Below are 23,698 nucleotides of genomic sequence, written 5' to 3'. Positions count from 1 at the left end.
GTTGCTGCCAGTGTGTGGACTCAAGATAACAAACAGGTCCTACAAGACCTGACTTGAGCTGATATCCATGAGAGTGCACACCCTAAAAAGTCCACTGACATGTGGCTTGGAACATTTAATTTGCTTAACAACATTCAAATCAGAAGTAAGTAAATTAAATGTCTGGTTAACTGGTCACACAGTTCTCATGGAAGTCGATATTGGTGTAGCTATATCAGTAGTTGCAGAATCAGTCTTTAACAAGATTTGTTCTGGACTCCAATCTTTAGGTTTGTGCAAGACCTTGGCCAGACTGAAAATGTACAGCGGGGAACAGATTATGGGTATGACTTTGGATCCTGTCTCCATGAGAAACAGTTGGTGTGGTTTCCACTGATTGTACTGAAAGACTTGGGCCCAAGCTTGGTTGGGTGGAATTGTGGAGAACGATTCACTTGATTGGATTAACATTTTTTGACTAGAAATTGCCTGCCTGAGTGAAATCCTAATCAAATACCCAGAAGTTTTTCAGGAAGGGCGAGGGTCCAAAGGGGCCAAGGCCACCTTGCATGATGACCAGGAAACAATTCAGCTACTTTGTAAGACCCACCCAGTGCCATTTGTAGAGGCAGAAATCAGGAGGCTCGAGAGAGAGAAGGAATCATCAAACCAGTGCAGTTTGCACAATGGGCAGCACTGGTCGTACCAATTGTGAAGCCTGAAGCCTGTTTGCCTTTGTAGGGTTTTTGTTTACAAGCAGTAAAACACAACTCCCAGCTGGATAAATCCCAATCCCCCGCATAGAGGACTTATAAACAAAACTGAGGGCAAGGCTATCCTTAACAAAGCTTGATATGAGCCTGCAATTGTAACTGAATGAGGAGTCCCAGAAGTACGCTATAATTAATACCAATAAGGGTTTATACCAACACACATGGCTGTCATTGGGGTATCATCAGCCTGTGCCCTTTTCCAGGGGACAATGGAGAACATTTTACAAGGGCCAGCCCAGGTTGCCATGTATCTGGATGACGAACCAATAACAGAGAAGACCAATAATCAGCACTTGGACAACATGGACATAGTGCTTAAACATTTCTCCAAGGCAGGCGTATGCCTTAGAAGGGAAAAATATGTGCTCTGTGTGCCCCAAATGACCTACTTGGGTTACAGAGTCAACAAAACTAAGTTGGAAGATAAAGTGAGGGTGATCAAAGGAACTTAGGTCTTCCATTGGTTGTACCAAAGCTTAGTTCATCCATTGGGTTGGTGAATTATTATGAAAAAGTTATATGTAATCTGGCCTCCATCTTGGCACCCTTACACCAGCTATTGAAAAAAGGGTCAGCCTTGAAAATGGTCACATAGACAAAAAAGTAGCCTTTAGGGAAATGAAAAGGCAGCTATCATCTATGGCTCACTATGATCCTAAGCAAGAGGTGGTGCTGATATTTGATACCTCCCTGTGTGGTATGAGGGTAGTGTTGTCTCACTCAACAGACAGAAACAGCTGATAGCGTATGCTTCCCAGACTTTGGCTGATGTCGAATATTAATACACCCAGATAAACAAGGAAGATTTGGCGGTCATCTTTGGTATGATGAAGTTGCACCAATATTTTTACAGATGTAAATTTGTCATAGTAACAGACCACAAACCTCTGCTAGGATTACTTAAAGAAGACAAGGCTGTGTTACCCTTGGCTTCTGGTTGAATTCAGTGGTGGACTCTTATTCTCTGTGCATACAAGTTGGAATACTATCCAGGAAACCAAGTGGCAAATGTGGATGCCTTGAGCCACTTCCCACTGGCAGATAATCCACCGGTGGTGTCTCCCCTGGAACAGTATGTTTTAAACTTCCTGGCCACCACTAACAATATCTGACTGTGGACACAAGAAGTTCCTATCCTGGCAAAACTAAAACAGCTGGTGGAAGTGGTAAGGGGGTGGGGGAGTTTCTGAGTGGCTATCACAACCAGGATGGAAACCTTTCTGGACCTGGCGAGACCATCACCATCGAGGATGGAATGTTACTATGGGAAGGAAGTGTGATTGTCCTGAGTAAAGGTCGCTGCCAGATACTAGATGAATTCTACCATGTGCATCCATGGGTTTCCAAAATGAAAATGTTGGCAAGAAGTTATGTCTGATGGCCGGGATTGGATGCAGACATGGCCACATTGGTAAGGCACTGCCCAGAGTGCCAACAAGAATGATAATTACCATTGATAGCACCCTATTTTTGTGGAAAAGGCTGGGTAAACTCTTGATTTGGTTATACATCAGCTGTGATGGGTGGGGGAATTAATTACTTAATGGACATTGATTTGTCCCCTTAAGGGTTTTAATAGACCAAACAATGGACAGACTGCTTGGTGCCTCCACTAGCGTTGTGAAATGGGAGACAGATGGGCAGGAAGGCCATGTGCTGCTTTTTAAAAGTGACCACCAACATGCCCCTCCCCCCATGACAACTTCCCCCCTGTCCCCCACACCCATCCCCATTTTCAAATCCAATGAGTGGGTACATAAAATCCAGTCTTTCACCATAGGGCAGCAGTTGGCTGTCAGGAAGCCTGGCAAGGTCCTCAATAAACAATCCTTTTGACCTTTGTGATCCTCTTTGAGTTACTGCCTTTTGCTGATCAGCAGTGGTGAACTCTAGGTTCTGCCAGAAATCATCCCTATGACTCTAGAAATTGGATTTATCATTAAAACAAATCAATAATGCTAATTCTGATTTACAGAAAAAAAATGTACTATTTATATTTTACTTTAGCTACTTTTGCTTTTAATTCAAATTATTAAAAAAATCCAAAGTATTTTATTAGTAAAATCTTGTGTCACCAAAGTGAGTGGGACTGGGATTTAGCTCCAAGTTTCACAAAACTGGGCTTTTTAAAAATGTAACCTATTTGTCTAATCAACTGTTCAGACACCTCTGGACCAAGAAGGACTTAAACCCAGGCTTCTCGGGGTAGAAACCCTACCTCTGTGCACCAAGAAAGCTAAAGTACATCTCATTGATCTGTTCAGAGATGTTACTGCTCACCTGTGGAGCAGGTGAGATTTGGACTGAGGCTACCTGGCTCAGAGGTAAGGTGCACTATCACCACACCATAAGAGTCTACAAATCTGGAATTGGAGGTCCTTAATAATTCCTTTCAAATTGCGAAGCCAGTTTAAATTTCTGTTCAGCTTCAGTTAATTAACCTGTCCAGGATTGGAGAATTGGATCGGATTGCTTCCGTTGAGGAAGATTTAGGCTGATCAAAGAGCCATCCTTTTTCATCAGTAAAGAATCAACCTTTTCTAGTTTGGGAAACTTACAAGACTCTTTACGCAGTATTTGTGTTGAATACTGGACATAACAAGTCTATTTTGGTGTTTGTGCACCATATGAGCTTCTTTTTGACAAGTTACTGTATCAACATATTCTTTGATTTCTTTCTCACTCATGCACTAATCTAGTTTTCCCTTAAATACATCTTGCTATGTGCCTCAGCTTCTTCATGCGGTAGCAAATTTCATATTCCAACATTCCCAGAGAAAACTAATTTATCTGGTTTTTTTACTGCATTTAACAATGACTTGTATTTATGTCATATATTTGCAGCTGATATTTGGATTTTCTACAAATAAGAACATGGCACCCAGGAACAAGAGTAGGCCATTTGGCCCTTCAAGCCTACTGCACTGTTTGATAAGTTTCTGGCTGATCTGATTGTGATCGCATCTGCACTTTCCTCTCTGTTACTCCATAACCCTGACATCCTTCTCTATCAAAGATCTAACAAACATGCCCTTGAAATAGAAATTAGTGACCCAGACTTCACTTTCTGGGGAAGAGATATCTGAGTGAAAAAAACCTCATTATCTTCATCTTAAAAGGGAGATCACTTCTTGTTAAACTGTATTCCCTACTTCTCATCTTGCCCAGGAAAAGAAAAACCTTTTCAATATGCACCCATCTGGTTCACTTATATCCTTTAGGGAAGGAAATCTGCTATCCTTACCTGGTCTAGTATACATGGGACTCTAGCCCACAGCAATGTGGTCAAGCCCTAACTGCCCTTTTGGCAATTTGAGAACAGCAATAAATGCTGGCCTAGCCAGTGACACCCACATTCCATGACTGAATTTTAACTGAACCCCTCAAGATCTTATGGGTTAATTCTTCTCAACTCCAAAGGGCATAAACCCTGTTCAACCTTTTTAAATCATAAATCTTTCATCACAGGAATGATATAGAGGTGCTGGTGTTGGACTGGGGTAGACAAAGTTAAAAATCACACAACACTAAGTTGGACAATAAGTTTATTTGGAAGTACTAGCTTTCGGAGTGCTGCTCCTTCATCAGGAATGAGTTGAGAATTCTGAACTGTGTCTAATGTAATTGTATCCTTTTGAAAAAAGGCAGCTGAACTGTACGCAGCATGCTAGATGAGGTCTCATAAGATCCTGTACAGGTGAAGTAAAAGTTTCCTATTTTTGTATTTCATTTCCCTTACAATAAATACCAACATTCCATTTGCCTTCTCAACCACTTGCTAGCCAGACACTGACTGTTGGTGATTATGTCCCAGGATATTCAGATTCATTTGTATCACCAAGTTCTTCAATTTCCATTGATATAATATAATCTTTCTGCTGAATTGGTAAAGCTGATTTCACCACCACTGGTCACAGGCATCCAGTCTGAAAAGCAGCTCTCCACCACCCCCTAACTTCTACCTTCAAGCCAGTTCTGTATCCAAATACCTACTTCTCTCTCTGTTGCGTGTGATCCAACCTTGCTAACTAGTCTACCATGAGGAATCTTGCTGAACGCCTTACTGATGTCCATACAGATCATGTTCATACAGATCACGTCCACCACTCTGCCCTCATCAATCCTCTTCAACACTTCTTCAAAAACCTCCATGTAGTGAGACACTATTTCCCATGCACAAAGCCACATTGACAATCCATAATCAGTCTTTGCCTTTCCAAATAAGTCCATTTCAGTTGATTATTCATGTTCAGTGTTCCACTGTTATGGGACCAGACCAAATCTCTTAAAACCTATAAAGAAGATAGCCCAGACCCGAACTTTTTCTTATTTTAAAGGCTAGTGACAGGGATTGCATTCAGATGCGATTCGATTGGTCAAACTAAGCAAAAACACTTTATTCATGCACTGTGGTTAAAATCTAGCAAAAGAAAGAAGAAATTGGAACACTTAATGCGATTGGAAAACGTGATAGAATAATAGAATATTTAAGTGCTAAACAGTAACTGTTTCAATGCAGTAACATCCCAGAAACATACCCTTGGCAAAGGCAAATTAAGTAAAATAGATTGTCTCATAGGCAATTCTCTAGTCCAGAAGGAAAAACATCAAGAGAAAACTCAGAGTGTACGTGTACACCAGGGAGTGGTATACTGCAACTTCCACCCAGCTACAAAACACCAACAGCTGCTACTGAGAAAACTAAAACTAAAAATCCTGGTTCTGGGGGAGTTGACCTCACCCATTCAGGCTGTTTCTATGGTTTCAAATTTTTAAAAAAAACAAGGCTTCACAGGCTGGTTACATTATTGGAATCAAATAGACAGCTCATCATCTGTCTTCAAATCTCTCTTCTAAAGATAAAATATACCACTTAAAAGTATTGTCAGACTATTAACATCAAATGTTGCTCAAAGTACCATATCTCCAGCAATTAGCCATCAGTTATCAACACTTTGACTGAACATTCAGAAATTTCAACTTTGCCTCACATATGCACCAGTACAGCCAGTCTCACATCCACACTCCAGCTAGGCAGATTACTCAAATATATTGGAAGACACTCAATGCCATTCTTCTGTCTCTTTTGAAGAACAATGTGCTGCATATATACTCAGAGCATCAGACAATTGTTGAGAAGTTGCAGTATGATGGCATCAACTAAGTTCTCCTCATGAAGCCACTGTTACTGAATTCATTTCTCTTGATATTAGATTCTCTACTGTGTGGAAACAGGCCCTTCAGCCCAACAAGTCCACACCAACCCTCCGAACAGTAATCCACCCAGACTCATTACCCTCTAAATAATGCACCTAACACTATGGGCAATTTAGCATGGCTAATTCACCTGACCTGCACATCTTTGGACTGTGGGAGGAAACCGGAGCACCCAGATACAGGGAGAATGTCTGTGTGGAGTTTGCACAGGCACCTGAGGCTGGAATCGAACCTGGGACCCTGGTGCTGTGAGGCAGCAGTGTTAACCATTGAGCCATTGTGCTGCCCAACGAGAACATTATTGAGAACGTAATGATTCGGAGATGCCGGTGTTTGGCTGGGGTGTACAAAGTTAAAAATCACAACACCAGGTTATAGTCCAACAGGTTTAACTGGAAGCACACTAGCTTTCGGAGCGACGCTAAGGAGCAGCACTCTGAAAGCTAGTTTGCTTCCAATTAAACCTGTTGGACTATAACCTGATTTTTAACTCATTACTGAGAACGTTCAGTATACTACTCATTCATACCCCTTCTGAAATTCCACCTCATCTGCACCCTGCTCACTAGCAGGAACTGGATCCTCCGGAGGGAGGACAATATCACCCTCACTGTGTAACGTTACATGTGATGGGGGAAGGGACATGGGCACCAAGAGTTGAATGCATTAGCAGGCCTTAGAGTCTGTTGTTATTGTGAAGGAGCAGGGAGCAGTCAGAATACAACTGGCACAGAATTTCCACACAGTACTTGGAGGCCATCCATTCCAGCGTGGGGCAGGTGGCCAACTCTCTCAGAACACCCATGAAATCAAACATGAGCAACAGCTTCTGTCCAATCTCTCAGTTTCTATTGTAGCACCAACAGGAGCCAATCAATAGAAAGAATCTGATAGGAGTCTCAGCATGGTGAGCAATGGCAAGATCTACTGCAGAACTGGACAGGAAATCCAAGGTTGATATTAACATGGGAGTGACTCACTTTATGTATCAGACACATTACTTGCTACATAGTGAGTTGCCAGCAAGTGGGATGGGGAGGTGGGGGGGGGGGGGGGAAGAGGAGGGAGTGTTATTGCTGATTCAGCTTCCTAACTTACTAAATGCACCAAACAAGCCAGACATCGTGAATTCTCACCATGGAAATCAGGTTTCTGGTCATTTTAGCTCACTACTTGTTCTGGAGGACCTCCATGTTGGACACCAGACACTAACATTCCTGGGCGCCGGCCACATGCACTCAACTTCCACGGATTTCAGCATCTGGTATATGCTAGATTCTAATAATGCTCATGGTACAACTTTGATCTACTCACAGCACCCTTCTGCTCTTCAATGCTGCACCTTGGACTGCACCAACAACTATTATTGGAATGCTATAGCAAGGATACTGCACACTCAGGGATATGCTCCCACATCATGGACAGGATCAAGCCGCATCTCCAGCCTGTTCACTTGCTGTCATCATGCTCATCACTCAGACTACCTGAATGCTCACTGCAACCTTGCCTTGCATTGCCTTTTTATACTTTGCCACCTCAGCCAGAGATATCAGCATCACAATACTGCTGTATTTGTCATGACATTTAGTACAGGCACAAAGCTTAGAAGCTTGTCACAATGACCAACAGGCCTCAGATAAATACAGTCAGGGGACTTGATACAATACATGAAGGGCTGCCTCTGACAATAATTCAAAGGCTTGGACACACAGAGTCAGCTGCTTGGGATGGTCAGAATCATATTGTCCCCTCAGTAACTGCCTCATTAACAAAATGTTGGGCAACATACCATCCAACTTTCTCCCCTACTGTCCGTTGTTTCTCACCTAGAATAAGAGAGAGGCAATTATTTAGAGAGATGAAAGTTGGTGGCACAGCTGTTACTGTTGGTGCAGCTGGGCAGGTATCTCAAGTGAGTGAGTAGGCAGTGCAGAGTTATAGTAGGGTTGGGAGATTTAGCTGGGTGGGAGTGAGTGAGGGAAGATGTTTGAGGCCATAGCGAGAGTGATAGAGCATGGGCCTTGGTGGGAGGTGTGTACGATGGCAGAAATAGAGTACGTGGTGGCACTTTGCTAAGCAGATTGGAGAAGGTGCTAAGCATTCCCCCCACTGCATTGACCAGGGTGGCACACTCAGATCAGGCTGGCATGGTCTTATGTCATCATCTACATCACCGGTCCTGGAGGAGAGAGGAACCTTCAGGTTCCTGCTCTGCAAAGTGAAGCAAAGTTCCTTTGCCTGCCATGTGCAATTCAAATGGGGAGCATAATGACCTTTTCAGGAAGGTGAGTGTTGAAGAAACAAATTGGATTTGGGGACTGGTCATAATATTTTAGAGGACTGATTCAATTTATGTAACAATGTTTTAATAAATCATGTTGATAAGTCTCTTAGCATTTTTAAAAAATATATTTTTATTGAAAAAATAGATTTTTTAAAAATTACAACAAATACAAAACAATACAATTCAAAGCAATACAAAGGAAAAACTCACAAAAGTAAAAAAAAAACCAACCCCGCCTCATGTACAAATGTATAAATAAAAAAGAAAAATACATAACAAAAAACCCAACTAACTATTTAACTAAATAAATAATAACTAACAACAAACTAATAATAGTAATAACTCAACTCAGCCAAGCAAGACACTCATGTTCGCAGTTCCTCGTCACTGGATATCGGAGTCATAAAACACAATCCTTACAGTTATATAAAAGCCCTTATTAGGGTGGCAGATAAATCTGTGTCCAGGTGTTCCAAAAAGGGCTACTGTGTCTTATAAAAATTGTCAGTTTTGTGATGTACCATACTTGAAAGAAAACTCAAGGTGATATGCTCCATAACAATCTTCCGCCAACTTGACAGGCTTCGGGGTGGGGGGGGGCGGGGGGTTCGGATACCCACATTAGCAAGATATTCTTGCGCAGAAAAAGTGAGGATGTTGAAAAGTTTTTTTTCTTATGCACATCTGCAGGGAACACACTGGGCAGGCCAAGAAGAGGAGAGATCGGGTCCTTCTCCACCCTTACACCCAAATCCTCTCCATTGAACCCGCCACAGCACTCCAGTATGTTTGAAGCCTGCCACAGAACCAGAGCCAGAGCCAGTAGGTACGGGTGCCCATGCCAACCTTGCACTTGGGACATGGTGAAGATGCCCATGGTTTAAATTTTGACAAACGGTCTGGAGCCAAGTGGTCTCTGTGGAGAATCTTCAACTGTAAAGCATGGATCTTATTGCAAACTGATATCTTCCTTGCATTTTCCCAAATATCTTCCCATGCTTCTGAGGAGACCTCAATGCCTAGCTCTCTCTCCCACACCCTGCAGAGTTGATCGAACTCATCTGAGGGGGCAGCCCCCAATTGATTATTTCAAGTGCTGTCAGAAAGTGTACTCTTAGCGCTGAGCACCCTCCTCTCTCTGTCAGATTTGTAGGGATCAGTCAAAAGTGTAGTCTTTTTTTGAATAAAATCCCTAATTTAAATAAAACAAAAAAGAGGTCCCTGTTAGATAGCTTGTATATCCGTGCTAACTGATCAAAGGACATCATTGTATCTCCCTCAAATAAATAGCCCATGCAAGACACACCCCTAGCTGCCCAATGTTTGAATCCTGAATCTATCATCCCTCTTTGAAAAACTGGCATACCCACGACAGGTGTAAGAGAAGATGTTTTGCCAGTATTGCCTTCCCTCTGCTGAATTGCACTCCATGCTTTTGTGTAACTATTGGTAACTATTGGGTTATGGCAATATTCCTTAACTGTCCCTCATTTTGTCCAAAATCAGCAAGCAGATAAGGAGGCACCTTGCCTGGGATGTTTCGATATCTAATCATATTTAAAGAGGGCCCCGACAAACCCAATCACTCACATAGGATAAAAGGGAGCTTAATTGGTAGTTGTTAATGTCCAGGAGATCCATTCCCCCCCCCCCCCCCCCCCCCCGCCACCCCCACCCCCAAGTCTGTAAGGCAATTGCAGTTTAGCTGATTCAATAAGGGGTCACTTATGACGACAAATAAAAGAGCTGAACCAGCCTCCTGAATGTTTGCTTATTGAAAATTGGGGGAGCAGACGTATAGGGTATAACAAACGGGGGAGCATATTCATCTTAATAAGTGCTATCCGACCTAACCATGATACCGGAAGCACCTTCCCATCTTTGAAGGTCTTGTTTGATTTTGTCAAATAATTGAACAAAATTAGCTTTGAATATCTGATCCAGAACTGGAATAATGAATATACCCAGATACACAAACCTGCCACCGTGTCCACTTAAATTGGAATCAAGATTCACCCTCAAGACCTAGCATCTTCATAAGACCACCCATAGGCATGGCCTCTGATTTTGCAAGAATAATCTTGTATCCCAAAAAGACACTAAACGCACTGATGTATTGTATCAGGTGAGGCACCAAAACTGTTTGATTTGACAAAAAAATTAGGACATTGTCTGCATACAACAAAATCTTATGTAATTTTGACCCCACTCCTGAAGCTGATATATTGGGATCCTTATGAATGGCCTCTGCCAATGGCTCAATCACCAATGTAAAAAGCAACGGTGAAAGGGAAAATGTTAAAATTGTTTGATCATACCCCATTGGTAATGACTGCAGCGAGAGGATCATTGGACAGAACCTTTACCCATCTAATAAAGACTTTGCCCAAGCCAAACTGCTCCAGAGTATAGAAAAGGTACAGCCACTCAGCTCGGTCAAATGCCTTCTCTGCATCTAGAGAAACAACCAATCCCTGTATTGACTGTTGTTGACATGCTTGAATTACATTAATCAGCCTCCTAACATAATTGGAGGATCTGCGGCCCTTTATGAAGCCCATCTGGTCCTCTTTAATGATAGAAGGAAACACAGTCTCCAGCCTTAACGCAAGACTCTTAAATGTGGACTTTAAAATCCTCTCTAAGAGTGAAACTGGCCTGTACGAAGCACAGTCCTCCGGGAATAAGCGAAACATTGGCGTCTCTCAGAGATTCTTGGAGACAATCATGACTCTATGAGTCATTGAATATGTTGAGCATGAGGCCTGACAATATGCTTATAAATTCCTTATAAAATTCACTGGGAAGTGCATCAGGATTGGGTGCCTTTCCACTCTGAAGCTGCTTCACAGCCTCCTGCACCTCTTGCTTTGATAAGGCGGCATTGGAAAAAAGACTCTTGTTCAGTGGATCATGCCCAGGAACTCCAGGTCCTTAAAAAAACTCCACCTTGGCCCGGCCCTCCTCACAACCCTCAGACTGGTATAACTTGGAGTAAAATCTCTGGAATGCCACATTAATCTTTTTGGAGTCACGTTAGGTTTCCAGACCCTTCCCCAATTGCCATAATGGCTTGAGAGGCACTCCTTTTCCTGTTAAGATATGCTAAGTATTTGCCTGGCCTGTCACCATGCTCATACAACCTTTGCTTTGCAAAAGTAAGCTCCTTTTTTGCTGTCTGCATGAGCATGGAATTCAATGTAGACTGCAGTACCGTAATCCTCAGTAGCTTGACCAATGAGGGCCTGTCAAACTAAGCCTTCTTTGCTGCCTTCAACCGTACTTCAAGGAGGTGGTGCTGTTGACCCTTCTGCCGCTTCCTACTGGAAGAGTAGGAAATAACTAACCTTCTGGCATAGGCTTTGGCAGTTTCCCAAAGGACAGACGGGCTACTAGCCGAGCCTGAGTTAATGTCTAGGAACACTCTAAATTCCCTAGAGAAGTACTCCACAAACTTATTATCCTTGAGGATAAAGGGATCCATTCACTAATGCCTTGAACCCAATTTAATATCCTTAATCTTGACTAACAGGTACACTGGAGCATGATCAGAGATGGCAATATTACCAATTGTACAAGATGCCACCAAATCCAGGGTTGCCATGGGGGTCAGAAAAAAAAAAATCAATCCTGGTATGACATCTGTGTGGTTAGAAAAAAAAAGGAGAATCCCTGCCTGCAGGGCCAAGACACCTCCAGACATCCATCAACCCTAATGCCACATACAGATCCACTAATTGTTTAGTTTGTACAGAGGATATTGGGGGGGGGGGGGTGACTTTGGGCAACCCTGTCTACCGTGGGATCCATAACATAGTTAAAATCTCCCCCATACTGATAAGTCGGGACTAGAGACTGATAAATTTAGAGAACGCATCTACCAAAAACTTGAGGGGATGGGCCAGAGATCAATAAACATTTAAAACACTAAGTTCTTCCCCATTTATCAGGGCTTTGAGAATTACCAACCTTTAACACACTTTAGTAATTTAAATGGGAGATTCCTCCTAACCAATACAGCCACTCCCCTACTTCTGGTGTTAAAAGATGAAAAGTAAATCTGATCAAAGCCATTCTGTCATAGTTTCAAATGCTCCCTATCATCCAAGTGTGTTTCCTGTAACAAAACAATGTCCACCTTCTCCTTTCTAAGACTCAAAAGTACCTTCTTCGTTTTAATTGGTGAGTGACTCTCCTTGATATTCCAGGTACACCATTAAATCAAGTCATTAGCCATAACCTTCTGTAGTAACATTTAAATTCCACAGAGGAGGAGCTCAAATTACAAATCCCCAAGTCTTAGTGCCACAAGATCCATCAAACATAAAAACTACATAAACTAAAACCACTACATTTAACAAACCGACAAAGATATTAAAGATTATATACAACAAAAACCAAAAACAAACCAACATATAAAGCACCAACGGTGCTAAATAGGGGAACTCACCCCCTGCCCAAAGGGGGCAACTACCCATCCCAAAGCCCAATTTCCCATCCCACTGCCAAGACTGCAGCCAGGGCATTTAAATACCTGAACAGAGTATAAAAGTGCCCAAAATGTCGGCATCTAGCCATCCCAACTATTTTCCCTCTTCTGAGTTAGAGCCGCACAGCAAACAAAAGCAGCAAAGAAAGAAAATATACCATGAAACAGCAATGTGAACAAAGAAGTTTTTTGAAAGAACAAAGCGGTAAATACCCCACCCATCCTTTGGTATAACTTAGAAATTAAAAGTACACATCTCAATCGCCACCAAACATAGTTTAAACCAGATTATAACTGATAAAAAAAGGAAAAGAAAGCCCCAATTGGACTTCCTCTATTTTTTAAAGAAAACTAAACAAAGACATAGCTGAACAACACTACTACTTATACATATTATACTGTTCAGAATAGGTTAATTCGTCCACAAAGTCTCTTGCCTTCTCCAACGTGTCAAAGAGATGTACAGATCCATCTAAGGTGACTCGAAATACCACTGGATACCTCAGGGAATACTGGATCCCAAGCTCCCTCAGTCTTCTCTTGACACCGTTATAGGATTTTCTTTCTTGGATCACCACTGCTTAGAAGTCCTGGAAGAACATGATTTTAGAGCCCTCATAAATTAGTGCCTTCAGATCCTTGCCCTGGATTCTGGAAGCTTCCACAATTCTCTCCTTATCTCTATAATGATGAAACTGCACCAAGAGAGGACAAGGGTGTTGACCCAGACCCGATCGCCACACCATGACCCGGAGTGCCCTCTCGATCTTCAAGCCTCTCATTGCAGCCTCCCAGGTAAGGAATTTCGGCAACCAGTCCACAATAACTTCCACTGTTCACTCACCTTCCTTACCCTCTGGCAGACCGACGATCCAAGTATTTTTTCTCCTGCCCCTATTCTCGTGATCATCCACTTGTTCATGCAAATTATGGACCTGCATCTCCAGAGCTTGGATCCTATTCTTGGAGGAACTGGTATCAGCTTCCACCACTGTGACTCGGTGTTCAACCTCATCTGTCTTCTCCAGGTCTCCCAGCTGTTGTTCATGCTTCTGCAGCATGATAGAGATCGGGATCAGCTTCTCCTCAATCTGCTTACCCAATATCTCGCGAGACTTCGCAAGCTCGTTCACCAGGGCCTGGTAGGTATTCGAGTCCAAGGATCCTGCAGGCTGGGCCGCGGACCTGGCCTCGGATGCTCCTCCTCCCTTCTTCACATGTGGTATCTCTGAACGGCAAAAACGCAGATAAGTTGATTTTTCAGTTTCCTGGGACTTCACGACTTTCCAGAGTCCCAGGATATGGCAATGATCCGGGTTGGGCGGGTTAGAAGGTTGTCCTCCTTGTGCTGTGGTGCAGAGCTCTGCAATGCAATCCTCCGAGATCACTGCCATCTTGGATCCTTCTCTTAACATTCTTTTAACTTTCTTTTTGCCTCTGTGTCTGACCTAATGTATTTCTCAGGCCCCTCATTTATCACTAATTTTAGCTTTGTAATGTGAATTGAATTGATTTTCAGAAATATCTGTCTGTTTCTCTGTGAACCATTAGAGTACCCCTGGTCTATTTGAATATATCCTTCTATTGCTTCTCTTTTATAGTAGGTAGTGTTTCCATTCAGTTTATCCAGACTATATTTCCATGTCATTATTCTGCAATTTGTGCTTTCCATTTGAATCAACTGTTTCATGCCTTTCTTCATTTTCATCTTAAAATTCATGTTATGACTGTACATTGCCTTATCAGAGAGGGTGCTAGATGATGTTAGAATTAGGCACTGAATTAGATTAGATTACTTACAGTGTGGAAACAGGCCCTTCGGCCCAACAAGTCCACACCGCCCCGCCGAAGCGTAACCCACCCATACCCCTACATCTACATCTACCCCTTACCTAACACTACGGGCAATTTAGCATGGCCAATTCACCTGACCTGCACATCTTTGGAGTGTGGGAGGAAACCGGAGCACCCGGAGGAAACCCACGCAGACACGGGGAGAACGTGCAAACTCCACACAGTCAGTCGCCTGAGGCGGGAATTGAACCTGGATCTCTGGCACTGTGAGGCAGCAGTGCTAACCACTGTGCCGCCCATGGATTGTCCTGGTTTGAAACATCCAGGAGATATAGAGTATGAAGGCAGGAAGAAACAGTGTTATAAATCAGTCTGGGTGGACATCAACACCAAATTTAATCTTAGTAACAATACGGCAGTCCAACTAGTCCATTATGGATTGTTTAAGTGTGCTGTGTGCTTCAGAGGATCGGTCACATGAGAGTACAAACACTCCTCCAACATGAGACTTGTGTTTCTTAATAAATCTATGAATAAACCGTCATCCTTTAACAGAAGAATTTTATTTTATTCTCCAAGTAATGTTAGTCCCAAGGTGATGTTCAATTGAGAGAATGAAGGCTGTTCAAGTGCTTCAGTGCAATCAGCCAAGCTCCTCACAAATACTTGTTGATTCTTGCTAGAAACCTTCCATCAATAACACTGGGGAAAGGAATCTCTTAGGATCTTCCTAAATTGCTCCTTCTTTTGCCTATGTAAACATTCTCAGTAAATTAATTCACAGCATATAAAGTATCTGAGATGTCTTAACCCAGTTTAAGAGATGTCTTAACCCTGAAGAGGGTAAAGCAAAATCTTGCAAGGGAAGTCGAGCCATTGCTATCAGGTAGATAGCGGTCATCATGGGATACCAAGGTGTATGATAATGGGGAACATGTACTGGAACAAGTTAAGTGAATTTTCATTGGTTACCCCACCCATCCAAACTCCTCTCTGCAAGAGTAGGAAACTGCAGCTTCTTGCTTCCTAATTACTGTTGCAGTTATTCTCTTAAAAGGAGGACTTAGATATGCAAGTTAACTTTGGGTTTCTTTCAACAACCTCAGTCTTAGACTAGCTGAACAGAATGCTGTCTGATGCGCTGTCCTGGCTCAGTCCCACATTTGTTTAATATGTACAGAAAATAATCCACCTTTATACGTATACATTGTTTACTATAGGAGAATGAAACAAAAACAATGTTCTTCCATACTAAGTCTTTCGCTTATCCTGTCTACAGGAATATGTTTACACTCTAGTCTGCTGCCAAGGCTGATACACACCTTTAGGTGTGTAAGGGTCATTTCTGCTGGTGTGGCCACCTACGGATTTTAGGGGTATGGTTAATTTGAGATAGTCTGACACCTGTTGCAATCACTTTTTATAAAATTTTATTCAATTCCCAATATAGTACAACAAGTAAAATAAGACTGAGAATCGTCCTCAAGTAAAAATTCTATCTGTGAAATTCAGCTCCTGGTCTTTCAGCAGGGAATGCTGTTTGACCTTCAAATTGAGCCAGCAACATTGGACACTTTTTGGATGAGAGTGTTAGCACCCCTGCTGGGATTTTGTAATGTTGGTTTGATGCCTACACGACCATTTTACGGCTCAAAGCTCCGGTTAACACCTTTCCATAACCTTAGCAGCAGGAAAGAGCATCCCACAGCACTAGTTAAAGGGATCTTCAGCTTCTTTCAGATTTGTTAACAAGTGGCACAGTGGCTCAGTGGTTAGCACTGCTGCCTCACAGTGCCAGGAACCCAGGTTCGATTCCAGCCTTGGGCGACTGTGGGGAGTTTGCACGTTCTCCCTGTGTCTGTGTGGGTTTCCTCCTACAGTCCAAAGATGTGCAGGTCAGGTTAATTGGCCATTCTAAATTGCCCATATAGTGTTAGGTGCATTAGTCAGAGGGGAATGGGTCTGGGTGGGTTATTCTTTGGAGGGTCGATGTGGACTTATTGGGCCGAAGGGTCTGTTTTCACACTGTAGGGAATCTAATCTGATGTCTAAACACTTGCAATATTTGGAGAAGTGGTCACCAGTTTCTAGAGTTGTTTAAAAGTAGTTGTGTGAATGAATTTGTCATGATTTTGATGATTCAATACAAACTATTTGCTCACAGTTTGCACCCATGTGGATGAGACCATAACAGGGAAATGAGCAGAGACAACACTGAAAGAGCAAGCTGCTACAGGGAGGAAGGAGAGGAATGGACAAATGGGAAAGGAATGGGGCTGTATGATGTTCAATACAAAAGCAAAATACTGCAGATGCAGGAATCCTGAAATAAAAACAGAAAATACTCAGCTGGTCTGGTAACATCTGTGTTGAGAAACATGTTGACGATTGAAATTTTGTTCCTTTCTTCGTGACAAACCAGAAAGTGAGGAGGCGGAGGAGTGGGGAGGAGGGTTTAACTTTCTTCAGTGCTCTGTGGGATGCAGCGCCACAATTTACAGGGGTCAGGCAATACGTTACTTGCCATTGGGTTAGCCTTTCTTAATCAGGGTTGTTCCCCAACTCCCCCTGCAACATCCCCAGAGCTGATGACGATTTGGTGGGCCAGCAGGTCAACAATCCCAGTAGTGCCAGGAGAGACTGTGGCCATTGCTGGAACAGCAGCTAGAAGAGGGCCACGTCATGGAAGGAAGCTGCCCTCCCAACCGAGTACTGGAAGTGGAATTTGGCAGGAATCAGGGTGAGCTAGTCATGTAGGTTCCAGCAAGACAGGGATGCATTGGTGAAGGCAGGGAGTAACGTTGCTAGATTAGATTCCATACAGTGTGGAAACAGGCCCTTTGGCCCAACAAGTCCACACCGACCCTCTGAAGAGTAACCCACCCAGAACCACTCACCTTCTCCCTACTAATGCACCTATTACTATGGGCAATTTAGCCTGGCCAATTCATCTGACCCGCACATCTTTGGACTGTGGGAGGAAACCGGAGCACCTAGAGGAAACCCATGCAGACACAGGGAGAATGGGACAGCACGGTGGCTCAGTGGTTAGCATTGCTGCTTCACAGCGCCAGAGAACAGAGTTCAATTCTCCCCCCAGGCAACTGTCTGTGTGGAGTTTGCACATTCTCCCAGTGTCTGCGTGGGTTTTCTCTGGTCTCCTCCCACAATTCAAAGATGTGCAGGTCAGGTGAATTGGCCATGTTAAATTGCCCAAAATGTTCGGTGCATTAGTCAGAGTTGCTCTTTGGAGGGTCGGTGTGGACTTGTTGGGCTGAAGGGCCTGTTTCCACACTGTAGGGAATCTAATCTAAATTTAATCTAATCCATGCAGACAGTTGCCTGAGGCTGGAATCAAACCAGAGTCCTGCCGCTGCGAGGCAGCAGTACTAACCACTGAGCCACTGTGCTGTAAGAACCATTGGCATGAGTGGGTGCGGCTCCCTCAGTTCAGCAAAAAGTGGCCCCACTACGATTCATTGCAAGGCTACATGGCAGCATTCCCATATGCAAGGCCCATTCACCATTGTAGCAATGCCAATGGCAGATGGAAAGGGTCTTAATAGGAATTAATTATTCAAAGTTTTTGTGGTGCTCGTTTTTGTGGTTCTGTTCGCCGAGCTGGGAATTTGTCTTGCAAACGTTTCGTCCCCTGTCTAGGTGACATCCTCAGTGCTTGGGAGCCTCCTGTGAAGCGCTTCTGTGCTGTTTTCTCCGGTATTTATAGTGGCCTGTCTCTGCCGCTTCCGGTTGTCAGTTCGAGCTGTCCACTGTAGTGGCCGGTATATTGGGTCCAGGTCGATGTGTTTGTTGATAGAGTCTGTGGATGAGTGCCATGCCTCTAGGAATTCTCTGGCTGTTCTCTGTTTGGCTTGCCCTATAATGGTAGTGTTGTCCCAGTCGAATTCATGTTACTTGTCGTCTGTGTGTGTGGCTACTAAGTATAGCTGGTCGTGTCGTTTCGTGGCTAGTTGGTATTCGTGTATACGGATCGTTAACTGTCTTCCTGTTTGTCCGATGTAGTGTTTTGTGCAGTCCTTGCATGGGATTTTGTACACTACATTAGTTTTGCTCATGTTGGGTATCGGGTCCTTCGTTCTGGTGAGTTGTTGTCTGAGCGTGGCTGTTGGTTTGTGTGCTGTTATGAGTCCTAGTGGTCGCAGTAGTCTGGCTGTCAGTTCAGAAATGCTCCTGATGTATGGTAGTGTGGCTAGTCCTTTGGGTTGCGGCATGTCCTCATTCCGTTGTCTCTCCCTTAGGCATCTGTTGATGAAATTGCAAGGTATCCGTTTTTGGCGGATCACTACCAGGGACACCATCACACAAACTGGCCAAAGAACTACAGCAGAAACTGAAACACCTGATCAACGGATCCAGACAATCTATACAATCGACACAGGAATTCTTGGACATCATCAGAAATATACACATAGACAAGGAAGAAACTATGATCTCATTCGATGTAACGGCACTGTTCACCTCCATCGACAAAACCCTAGCCAAAGAAACAATAGCCAACCTGCTGGACAGACATAACAGACAACAGGACGTTGAACCTATCAACAAAGACGGCATACTTAAATTACTGGACTTGTGCCTCACAACACACTTCACATTCAACAACCAAATATACGAACAAATCAACGGAACACCCATGGGCTCACCGATCTCTGGACTCATAGCAGAAGCAGTAATGCAAAGGTTAGAACAAACAGTCTTACCACAACTTCAACCCAAACTCTGGGTCAGATAGGTGGATGACACCTTTGTAATAATTAAAAACACAGAAATAGAGAACACACACCAGATCATCAACGCCACTCTCACAGGAATCCGATTCACTAGAGAGGAAGAAAAGGACAACCAACTCCCATTCCTAGACGTGATGGTACAGAGAACACTGAACGGAGAATTCACCACAAAGGTTTACAGGAAAGCGACACACACAGACCAAGTCCTAAACTATGAAAGCAACCACCCCAATACACACAAACGAAGTTGCGTCAGGACACTATTCAAAAGAGCCAAAACACACTGTAGCATACCAGAACTACAAAAAGAGGAAGAGGAACACCGATACAAAGTATTCGCCAAAAACGGATACCCTCGCAATTTCATCAACAGATGCCTAAGGGAGAGACAACAGAACGAGGATATGCCGCAACCCAAAGGACTAGCCACACAACCATACATCAGGAGCATTTCTGAACTGACAGCCAGACTACTGCGACCACTAGGACTCAACAGCACACAAACCAACAGCCACGCTCAGATAACAACTCACCAGAACAAAGGACCCAATACCCAACATGAGCAAAACCAATGTAGTGTACAAAATCCCATGCAAGGACTGCACAAAACACTACATCGGACAAACAGGAAGACAGTTAACGATCCGTATACACGAACACCAACTAGCCACGAAACGACACGACCAGCTATCCTTAGTAGCCACACACACCGACGACAAGCAACATGAATTCGACTGGGTCAACACTACCATTATAGGGCAAGCCAAACAGAGAACAGCCAGGGAATTCCTAGAGGCATGGCACTCATCCACAGACTCTATCAACAAACACATCGACCTGGACCCAATATACCGGCCACTGCAGTGGACAGCTCGAACTGACAACCGGAAGCGGCAGAGACAGGCCACTATAAATACCGGAGAAAACAGCACAGAAGCGCTTCACAGGAGGCTCCCAAGCACTGAGGATGTCACCTAGACAGGGGACGAAACGTTTGCAAGACAAATTCCCAGCTCGGCGAACAGAACCACAACAGGAATTAATTGGTTCAATTGGCTCCTGGGAGGGAGGGTAACATAGATGGTGGTGGGAAGATGACAGACATTCTGCCACCCAACTTCCCTCACCATTTTATGGATCTTCCAGCCAGTTCCTAGCGGGCTGATTAATCCTGGCCCAATGTTTCAGGTTGATGGCCTATTGTCAGACCTTTCAAGGGACAATTCTCTTTAGTCATTGAGTCAGACAGCACAGAAACAGACCCTTCAGTCCAACTCATCCATGCTGACCAGGTGTCCTTAATTAATCTAGTCCAATTTGCCTACATTTGGCCCAAATCACTCTCAACCCTTCCTATTCATATACCCATCCAGATACCTTCTTGAACCTCAGATGTAACCAGGCTGTCACATGTTGCTACTCTACAAAGGATGTCCTTACAGAAATATGTCCATTTCTACAGTCCTAACTGCAATGTCAGAGTAGAGTGAGGATGACATTGCCAGTGGCTGTGAAAGCAACCATGGCAATGAATGTTTAAGTATTTGTTTCCTTCTAGATATTTACAACGTCTCACAATTTGCCATTCATTTTACTAGGTAAAACCATTGAGGTTCTATGTTCTAAGAGAGGTGAGTATATTTCTTCTCTTCCCAGGAGAGTAACAGTAGCAATGAGCACATAGCTTCACAATGGTTGCTGGCTTCACCAATGGTGCTGTGTGACATTGACTGTCTTCATGTCATTTTTGGAATGTCACATGGTAACTCTGACATGTACCAAAACTCAAAGGATTCTAGCTGGTTTGTATATCAGCAAGGGCAAGGGATTCTTGCCTTATGGTGGCATTGTTCCCTACTCTGGACCAGAAGGGTGAAGTTCAGGTCTCACTTGCCCCCATGTGTGTTATAGCATGTCTGCATAAGTTGATTAAGAATAATTTATCGTGCAAGTGATTACCCAGTGGCCTTATAGCACTCAGGGAAGATGCTGGTGTAGTAACAATGTCACTGAACAGATTCTGCTTTCTCTCGACTGTGCTGCCAGACCTGCTGGGTTTCACCAGCTATTTCTGTTTTTGTCTCAGATTTCCAGTATCCACAGTTCTTTGCTATTTATTTTTTCAATAATACAGAGAGTTAATGCTTGGGTGACTCAAGTTCAAATCTCAGTTTGGTGTTCAGTGAAATTTAAATTCACTTAGAGTCATAGAGTCATACAGCTGTACGGCACAGAAATTCATCCATGCCAACCAAATATCCCAAATCAAATCAATCGAGTCCCGTCTGCCAGCATTTGGCTAATATCCTTCTAAACCCTTCCTATTCATATACCCATCCAAATGTCTTTTAAATGTTGTAATTGTACCAGCTTCCACCACTTCCTCTAGCAGCTCATTCTACACATGCACTACCCTCTGTGTAAAAAAAGTTGCCTCTTCGGTCCCTTTTAAATCTTTCCCCTCTCACCTTAAACCTATGCCCTCCAATTTTGGGGTCCTCCACCCCAGGAAAAAATCCTTGGCTATTCACCCTATCCATGCCCCTCACGATTTTATAAACCTCTATAAAGGTCATCCCTCAGCCTCCAATGTTCCAGGGAAAACAGCCTCAGTCTATTCAGCCTCTTCGGATAGCTCAAATCCTCCAACCCTGGCAACACCCTTGTAAATCTTTTCTGAACTTTCTCAAGATTCACAACATCCATCTTATAGCAAGGAGGCCAGAATGGTATGCAGTATTCCAAAGTGGCCTAACCAATGTCCAGTACAGCCTCAACATGACCTCCCAATTCCTGTACACAATGCACTGACCAATAAAGGGAAGCAAATGTACCAAATGTCTTCTTCCCTATCCTGTCCACCTGTGACTCCACTTTCAAGGAGCTATGGACCTGCACTCTAAGGTCTCATTGTTCAGCAACGCTCCCCAGGATCTTCGCATTAATTGTATAAGTCCTATCCTGATTTGCCCTTCCAAAATGCAGTACCTCACATTTATCCAAATTCAACTCCATCTGCTACTCCTCAGCCTATTGGCTCTTCCGATCAAGGTCATGTTGTACTCTGAGGTAACCTTCTTCGCCATTCACTATATTTCCAAATTTGGTATCATCTGCAAACTTAGTAACTATACCTCCTATATTCACATCCAAATCATTTATATAAATGATGAAAAGCAGTGGACCCAGCACCAATCCTTATGGCACACCGCTCGTCACAGGCCTCCAGTTCGAAAAGCAACCCTCCACCACCACCCTCTGTCTTCTACTTTTGAGCAATTCTGTATCAAAATGGCTAGTTCTGCATATATTCCATGTGAACTGACCTTGCCAACCAGTCTGCCATAAGGAACCTTGTCGAATGCTTTTGTGAAGTCCATCTAGATCACATGCACCCTCTGTCTTTATCAGTCCTCCTTGTTACTTCTTCAAAAACCTCAATCACATTAGTGAGACACAATTTCCCACACACAAAGCCATATTGACTATCCCTAATCAGTCCTTGCCTTTACAAATATATGTAAATTCTGCCCCTCAGGATCCCCTTTAACGAGTTGCCCAACACTGATGTCAGGCTCACTGGTATGTAGTTCTCTGGCTTTTGCGAACCACTCAATTTTTAAAAATCTGGAATTCAAAGCTAGTCTCAGTAATATATTGTTGTAAAAAGCATTTGTGAACCAAATGGATTTTTAGTGAAGAAAATCTGCCATCTTTACCTGGTCAGGCTTGTGTGTGACTCCAGACCCACAGCAATGTAGTTGACTCTTAACTGGCCTGTGAAATGGCCTAGCGAGCCACTGAGTTTAAGGGCAATTATAGATTGTTAACAAATGCTAGCCTTGCCAGACAGCCCGCCTTCCTAGAAGGAATATAGAAAAATTTAGTTATGATGCCTTCATTCTATGACATTTTGCTGGGCCATGAGAACAAACCAGAAGGCAGCCATAGCTTGACAAGAGTTACCTGTGAAGTTGTGGCTCATGAATTTGTACAGAGCCCCACGTGCACATGAACAACATGTGCCAGTGCTACCACATGAAAGGTGACTGAGCACACAATTGGGGGGCTTATAGTACCCTCCTGCTGCCTGGAAAAGCACTGACCTGTGTGACTGTCAAGATTTGTGGTGGTATGCTGCATGCTGCACATCTTCACCACCTTGATCAGTTGAGGAGGAAGGAGGTGGAGAAGATGGAGGAAAAAGAAAAAGATGAAAGAAGAAGGAAGGCAGCAAACAGTATATCCTCCCTGTGGAGGTACCAACCAAATCAACTCAATCAAGTACCATAGCAGTAACTACAACCCCAATTCCTCATTCACCAGCAGTCCCACTCTTAACCTTCCATTTGCTACTCACTGTCATAGTATTTATGTGGCCGCAACGCTAAAATAAACAAATAATATTGAG

General features: G+C 43.4%; 1 protein-coding gene across 1 annotated transcript in view; it reads right to left on the bottom strand.

The window, feature by feature from the left end:
- The window catches only part of pcyt1ba (phosphate cytidylyltransferase 1B, choline a), a 75,197-nt gene that overhangs the window by 46,273 nt on the left and 5,226 nt on the right, over positions 1 to 23,698 (bottom strand). The window lies entirely within an intron of this gene.

Source organism: Chiloscyllium punctatum, chromosome 15, assembly GCF_047496795.1.
Source record: "Chiloscyllium punctatum isolate Juve2018m chromosome 15, sChiPun1.3, whole genome shotgun sequence".
NCBI lineage: Eukaryota > Metazoa > Chordata > Chondrichthyes > Orectolobiformes > Hemiscylliidae > Chiloscyllium > Chiloscyllium punctatum.
This window is presented reverse-complemented; position numbering and strand designations above follow the sequence as displayed.